The 7683-nt window shown below is 30.5% G+C and overlaps 1 protein-coding gene across 1 annotated transcript in view; it reads right to left on the reverse strand.

Annotated features, from left to right (window-relative positions):
- Positions 1-891, reverse strand: part of LOC129002319 (broad-complex core protein-like) — a 91124-nt gene extending 90233 nt beyond the window's left edge. Inside the window, exon 1 of the mRNA XM_054430027.1 lies at positions 832-891. The gene's annotated coding sequence lies outside the window, so the exon portion shown is untranslated. The remainder of the gene's footprint in view (positions 1-831) is intronic.
- Between the last annotated feature and the right edge of the window lie 6792 nt (positions 892-7683).

The following is a 7683-nucleotide window of genomic DNA, read 5'->3' on the forward strand; positions in this document are numbered from 1 at the left end:
TGAGTTTTATAATTTTTCTACTTCATTGTTTTATTTTGAGCCAAGCTTTTTTAGATATTTAGAATTTCTAGGGTTTTAAGAGAAGATATAGTTATAAATCATAAGTAGAAAGAATACTTATTGAACAAAAAACTTACAATAAACTGTATCATTAATTCAAGTTTCAGTAAGTTGATGGTAAAGAGATGATAGAGGTAAAATCTATAATATTGCGGTACGTTACCTTATAACACGATTTTGACATGATACCCTTACAGGTTTAGGATTATCTTTAACCAAAAAGTTGTAATTTCTTCATGTAAACGGTCTCCGTTAGCCTATAGTTAAAATACCGATACAATAGTTCATTGAACGTTTTGTTAGTTAGTAGTTTTGCCAAGTTTGATTTTTGTTGGGCAAATGTTAGTAGTCTTTGATTACCTTTCAATATTATTCTTTTGGATAAGGTTCCTTATACTTTAGTTTTATGTAATGTAAAGAAGAATTAGTGACGTACATCGGGTCAACATCTATATTTATGAATCTTCATTGAATGTCCAGACATTGTTGAAATAAAGTCAAAACGGTAATTGTATTTTTACCAAAACATTACTTTCAATATTTTATGAAAGATTTAAAAGCATTATATTGTCAACTCTAATGTGATATTCAAGCTACCATTACCTTTGGACCAATGTTTATAAATGATTGTCTTACTTGCTTCAGCGAATGCTAACAACACTGTTAATAGAACTTAATAATTTCTAAACATTTTGCTTGCCATTCCTTGAAAATGTTTGAATGAAAAATAATTAAAGAAAATATTACTCAATAAATTAAAAAAATACTCACGGGATTCAAGTGGAAGTGCTGGTTCTTGGTTCGGAGCCCGAAATTTGTTCCCAACGGCCCAGCGGGCTGTAAAAAAAAACAGAAGATTACACAATGTTCTAATTTATAAAAATATTATAACTAAACAAGAATGAGTAATAATCCTGTTAAGATTTGTAAAGACTTGTAAGTAGTTAGCAGTAGTATTAAGTGTTGGAATTGTCAAATACGGTAGGAGTGAATCAAGAAAGTATGAATTCGTACGGCCATGTGGGATACTTAAGTTTATTTTTTAAACGTAGGTAATGTTTGTTATCTTTTATAAGATAAATTCATTTGTTGATTTAGAAAATAATCATAATAGTATTGTGCATTACAATATTTTGTTATGTGGAAGAATTGACAATAAGGTTTACATCTTGTGGTGTTTAATTATATTATTTTAGGATTTATATTATGAACTTAAATTAAGCAAACAATCATAAACCTGTTTCTATATATGTATTTTTTTTAAGGGAACAAAATTAATGTTTTTACGCTTTATCAAAACCACATAGCTACATAAAAAAGTGTAAGTTAACTTATTTTTTAAATATAAAGGGTTGATCTCATTAAATCAAATAAATCTTTAAGTTAAATTTGTGTAAACCTCCGTAGCAGTTATTTAATTATTTATTTGAAGATAATAAGAACGTTAAGCTAACTAGGCCTACGTTAGTTTATCTAATTTAGTTTACTTTCATAATATATTAAATCTTAAAAACCTAAAATCAGTGTTAATTGTACAAAAAGTAACACAGTTACATATAAGTTAATCTTCATTCGAATTAATTTACACTGTGGTTTCTTTAAAGGCTAACATAAAGTTTACTAAATTATACCAATTTTATTACAAAACATACCAACCCTAACATAAACACAAACTATTGAGTAACTGAATAAATGCAAGGTAATAGCAAACAGTTATATTATTTTAAAAATGAAAATGACCATAACAATGTATACATTTTGGATACATTAATAGATTACAATTCAGTAAAAAAATGTTTAAAAATCATTTGCGAATTATATTGCAATAACAAGAAATCAAATAGTGCCTAAACATAAGGTATTGAATCGACATTATTGTAAACAAAGTAGCGAATATTTGTTTACAATCTGCACTAGAGGTAATTTATCTACAAAACAAATATGGAAGAATAACATTTGTTCAGTTTATTTATAACGTTTAATTTTCCACTAGAGCGTCTTTAAAAACAACGATACATGTACTGAATACTCAATGTTTACCGTAAAATATTCGCAGGAAAAAGATTTTAGGTTTACTGAAACGTTAATTCAAATATATTTGATGTTTTAATTTTTTTGCTTCATTCACTAATTGAACCAAACAAAATTCAAAAAGTTACTATCGTTAGACACGAAAACATAGCACATTTACACACATTTGGCAACTTGTACACTATTGAATGAAGTGTTGTGATATTCCTGTTATCAGGTGACAATCATATGGTGTTTGAGGTACTTACGCATGGGGGCGTTTCTCCTGGATAGATCCACAGTGAAGATAGCAGAGTCCTAGGGTGCGAGGATCGAACGCAACGGCGAGGACCACTGCCAAATATCAGACAACCAGTTGGACACCACTTTTGGTACGAAACGAAAATTCTCTCAAAGACTCCCTCCCCCCACCCCGCGTCGGGCCCCCGTGGATTTTATGAATCCGCCAAAACTGGTAGACTAAGTACAGTCCCGATTGGCGGGCCAAGTCTAGCGCAAGTACACTCCCAGCCGGAATTAATTGCGCAATTCTTCTTCCGCGAATTTTCTTTGTTTCCGGATCGAAGAAAATTCGGAAATCTCGACCGGGTCTCGAGATGGTTCCCAGATGGTTTTCACAGTTTCCCGACGGTCGTGGGGGATCTTACCGGTGTTTTTGGCGTATTATGATTATGAGACTGCCGAAATCACATTTCGTTGGCCCTCCCACGGATCTCCCACTTCTTGCCCCCCTCTCCCCCACCAGCATTGCCGAAACTGGTCTCTCTCCCATGCTTGTGTGTTTATTCCTTAGTACTTACCAGTCTAAGAAGTTTATTTAAATTAAACACTCCGTCTCTGTCTAACGTCTAGCGTCTCCTCTCTTACGCTCTAGTTTCTCTTTGTCTCTTCGCTCTGATTCTGCGTTAACCGGTTAATTATTTGACGAGTGTGAGACGGACCATCCGTAAAAACTATGGGTACGTTAACGAATGGCTTGGGAAGGTGCCAAGCATTGGGCTGTAAAGTTGCAAATTTAAACTCCGAATTGGCAAAACATGTAAAAGTATGACGTAAACCTACCTTTTCTGCAACTTTGTTGAATACCTGAACCAGTTTGGAATTACGAATGAACTGTGAATTACTAATTTTTGTTTTACTTACTTAAAGGTTATAACAATAAAACATTGCTAATTGGTTTTAATTGGTTCATTTTCATATTTGCATCTGATAATGCCATTTTAATTTTTTTTATATGCCTCAATATCAATCACTTAATAAAACAGTACTGTGAATTTACATAGATTTCGAATAAAATTGATATTTAAACTCATTTTAACTATTAGTTCTATATTATTTAAATACTCATGTTAATCCTCGTTCTGATTCGAGCTCCAATAATACAATAGAAACTATGTTTGAGTTTAAATTTATATCATACACTTTGCTTAAAGGAAATATAATAACTCTACTGTAATGGTTTTACGGTATACATAAATTCTTCTGTAAACTAACTAAGGCTGTGAGCATTTACATGTTAAACAAATATTTAATTTACCAATTAAAGATCCTAAATTGAGTTGAAATGAGTGAGAGTCGCTCATAGCGTCGGGTCGGCTGGCGTTTAGAGCTATTTGTTCACTAGTTCGCAAACAAAAAACTGTTTATTATACTGCTCTGAATCGTTAAATTGACTAAGGCAGAAAACCAGCACAGTCAGTACTATTCAAGGTCCATTATAACCAATCAACACTCAAGTAACATGCTCTATTGTAACATGTAAACAGAGCTGTACACATTCCCCACTGTCAGTTTTCTTAGCGATTTGTTTCATACGTAAGAAAAGTATTTTCTTCTAAAATTATTTTTAACCTCAACCAGTCATAAGCATAAAATAAGCAGTTCTCAGATAAAAGATTGGTGACAAGCGATAATACAGCATTTCAAAACCAAACCATATACCTGTGGAAATTTAAGGACTATTGTTCATCATAATTTTTGCTTCACAGGTTTGTATTTTATTCAATATTTAAGATTTTAGTTTTTGAATCGAAAGTATAGATTTATAATATATGTTTATTGTAGCTTTCCCCGAGCTTTGCAACGGAGTAAGCGCGTATTATTACATACGTAAGCTGTGTAATATTAATACAAAATGGACTAAATGAATAATAGTGGGATAGAAAGGAGGATAAACTGTATTTATAGAAATTGAAGTTTAGAATAAATGTAAACCATTTAAAAAACCGCACATCCAATGTTAAAATTAGTAATATGAGAAGACAGACATTAAAAATATATTGTAAGGAATTATATAAGTCTTGAACATTAGTAGTTTTATGCTACTACAAAAAATATAGTAAATCAAATAATTATATAACTGTACACCTAATATTTCAGTAATAAATAGCTAAATTAAAGAATATAGACTTACAACATAGTTTAGCAAACTGTTCTTTATATTTTTGAATATTTTACTTGATTGGTGTGAATTAGCAGTTGGACATTGTTCGGTATAAAGCAATACGAGTGTTCTATAAACAATAGTGACATAGAATGTTTTATACTCCAATTGACTCCGATCCTTGTGGTAACTTATTCACAATAATTCTAAAGGAAGTAAGTTATTGTTATTGAAAATTAACCAATCAAAGAAGATTGCTAGTTTAGATGGAAAACAAAATGTTTAACCCTTATAACTTTCTAAATGTAACTGATGCTTTTCTAGAAGTTCAACCAAAGAAATTTTGCTTTTACCACATGGTAGCCAGCCCAAATACTCATTTCGCATATTTTAGTTCATCCAAGTATAAATTTTAAATATGAAATATCAATGAATGTTGTGTAAGCTCTTGCAAAAAGTTCAAATGAGTGTATAAAGTTAACATTAAATTTACTCTTATTTAAAGAGAAATAATGGTTATACACATTCAATAAACAGAAAGAAGTTATTTATTAAATAATCAAAAGTAAATTAGCTTTTTGTACAAGTTTGCTATTGCGGTCTACTGTAACGTCTTATTATGTTTTTATGTAACATTCTAAGTATGTTTTTTTACTGATTTCATTATATTTTTTTTATTGATGTTTTACGCTACATACTTGCTCATTAGAGTTTTCTCATTATTTTTTTTGCCATTGCAGAAAAACAAACATTTTACAGAAGTCCTCAACATACCAGCTAATCACCTATGAAAGAATACTAAATATAAATATTAAAAAACCTTATTGGGTTTTAAAGAGATTATGAAAAATAGTTAAATTAACTGATCTGGCATACATCACAAAAATATATATTTGTCTATGGTTTTAGCACTTAGGAAGTTTTTCGTTTCGAGTTAATTAGTGGCCAACGGGTACCTTAAGTCACACTGTATCTTCTCCTGAAGCCGTTACAATAGACGTAATCACACTTTTCACAGAAAACAGTTCCAGTTTATACTTATCACTACACACCCTTTTAAGTCAAGCATCTAATTCACTATCAATATAAATATTAGGGCTTATAACAGCATTGTCTTATTTGTTCATCCTAAATTTCAAATATATTTTAATACAATCTTCTATATCATTATAAAATATTTAATATACAACATAAAAACGGAGGTGTGAAGTAATGTATTTTTTGCTAAGCAGAAATTTTACTTTGTGTGATCTTTTACTGTCAAAAATAAGTAAGTTCAAATACATAAGTTTAAGTTCACATAAAAAGGTTTTAAAATTACATCCATTGGCCTAGCTGTAATAGGTATATGTAGTAGTAATTGTATAATGACTAATTGTAATACAGTTTACTTTTGGGGGCTTTTCATGTGTCACTCTTTCTTGAGGACCACGAATGAAGAAGCCAAGCGTTCAGGAATTGTCACACAACTTTCTTAATGTACAAACGAATTTGAGATATAAAAATAAATTTTGACCACTACCTTCTTTATTACCTCAGATTAAACAACTTATAGATTTCTAATATTAACATAAGATAAAAAAAATTACTTTTTGTGTTAATTAATGGTCCGTATCTATCAGCTTAAGATCTAAAAGTTGTTAGGAATTATATAAGTACTGAACACAAGTAGTTTTATACTACTACAAAAAAAAATTTAAAAATATCAGCTTAAGATCTAAAAGTTTATTCAACCCGGGCTACATGAAGAGACGTTTAGTTGTTTTTCGTTTGTAAATAAGCTTACCAAACACAAACAGGTTTGGTTATACAAGATTGCTTGTCTTCTGGTAATATGAACATGTATTCTTGGAAGAAACTCATAACATCTAACCTAGATCAGATTGAAACATGTTATAGCCAACATCAGTGCGCTCGAACGTTGCCATGGAACAGGCTTCAGACTTTTCAGAGGACACTGCACTATTTAATTGCAATGCTATTATAATTTTAGTAACACCGTCTCTTGTAAAAAATTGAGAATATACCATATTGATCGGTGTGATTGATTAACTTGATATAATATTTATTTACATACAACGTGTTTAATTGTTCACTTCCAGTTTAGTTTGTCAAATGATCAGTTTTTTGTTATATTTAATTTTCATTAACAAGATGTTATTTACGAGCCATTACATGCATTATTTTATTGAAAAAATAGTCTCCCTTAAAAAAAATCTACGAATGTAAATACAATGAAGGGAACCTGCACTATCATAGATTAAATGATTTGACATTTTTTTTATGGTTCTACTGCGCTGGTGTACAAAAGATGAACTTTTTATCGCTGAAATAATAATAACCCTACATTGTAAATATAGCCGATGAAACGAATAATAAATGGTTCTCTTTAATTTTCATCACGGAACCCAAAGTCCTTATATCACGTTGGTATGTTTGGTGACAATGATTTTTCGATCCTTAGCTGTTACTTATAGAGGAATTGAGCTTCTGCTCTCTCGCTGGGTTTGGGCATGTTAGTTTTATTCTAGTACAAATTCCCTGATCAATAAACTAACTTTGAATATTTGTGAAATATCGTTAGTTAGCGCAAACCATTATTATATCTAATTTTATCAGCGCCATCAATAAGTTATAGCTTGTTAAGACAAATTCCAATGCAATTTCTTTGTAAATAATCATGTAAAATACGACTCTTTAAATAAGTAGTGTGATCGTTTTGCTTTGTTCTAAACTAAATCTGTTTTAAGTTAAATTAATAGTTTAGATTAAGCATAATCTCTAAAAATACTTTCATATAAATACACCATTCTTATAGACCAGTTAAAGACAAGTTAAGATTAGCCCTGTCCGGTTTAAGTAGAAGGTGAATTTTTTATTGTTAGCGGTATTCATGTAAAATATTGGTTACTTTGGTATTATGAAACGTGTATCATAATATAAAATCCACCCTTAAATAAGATAGAAACATTAAGTCTACAACAGTGTAATCAAATGTCAGACACACGAAAGACCCAGCATCAAAACAGGCTCCGGATTCTACAACAATGTAAAATGCCTACTTGCACTATTATCGTGCATATAAAAGCCTATTTTTGCATAAACATTGTTTTATTTACATCTACATAAGATAAATAGTTATCTTATCTTGTATATTAAAACGTGGCAGTGTTTTTATTTCCCGATTCTGAATCATCCATTTGACGGAT

The sequence above is a fragment of the Macrosteles quadrilineatus genome, unplaced genomic scaffold, assembly GCF_028750875.1.
Source record: "Macrosteles quadrilineatus isolate MER2022 unplaced genomic scaffold, UCM_ALF_1.0 Scaffold_9__3_contigs__length_116548681, whole genome shotgun sequence".
NCBI classification, from domain to species: domain Eukaryota; kingdom Metazoa; phylum Arthropoda; class Insecta; order Hemiptera; family Cicadellidae; genus Macrosteles; species Macrosteles quadrilineatus.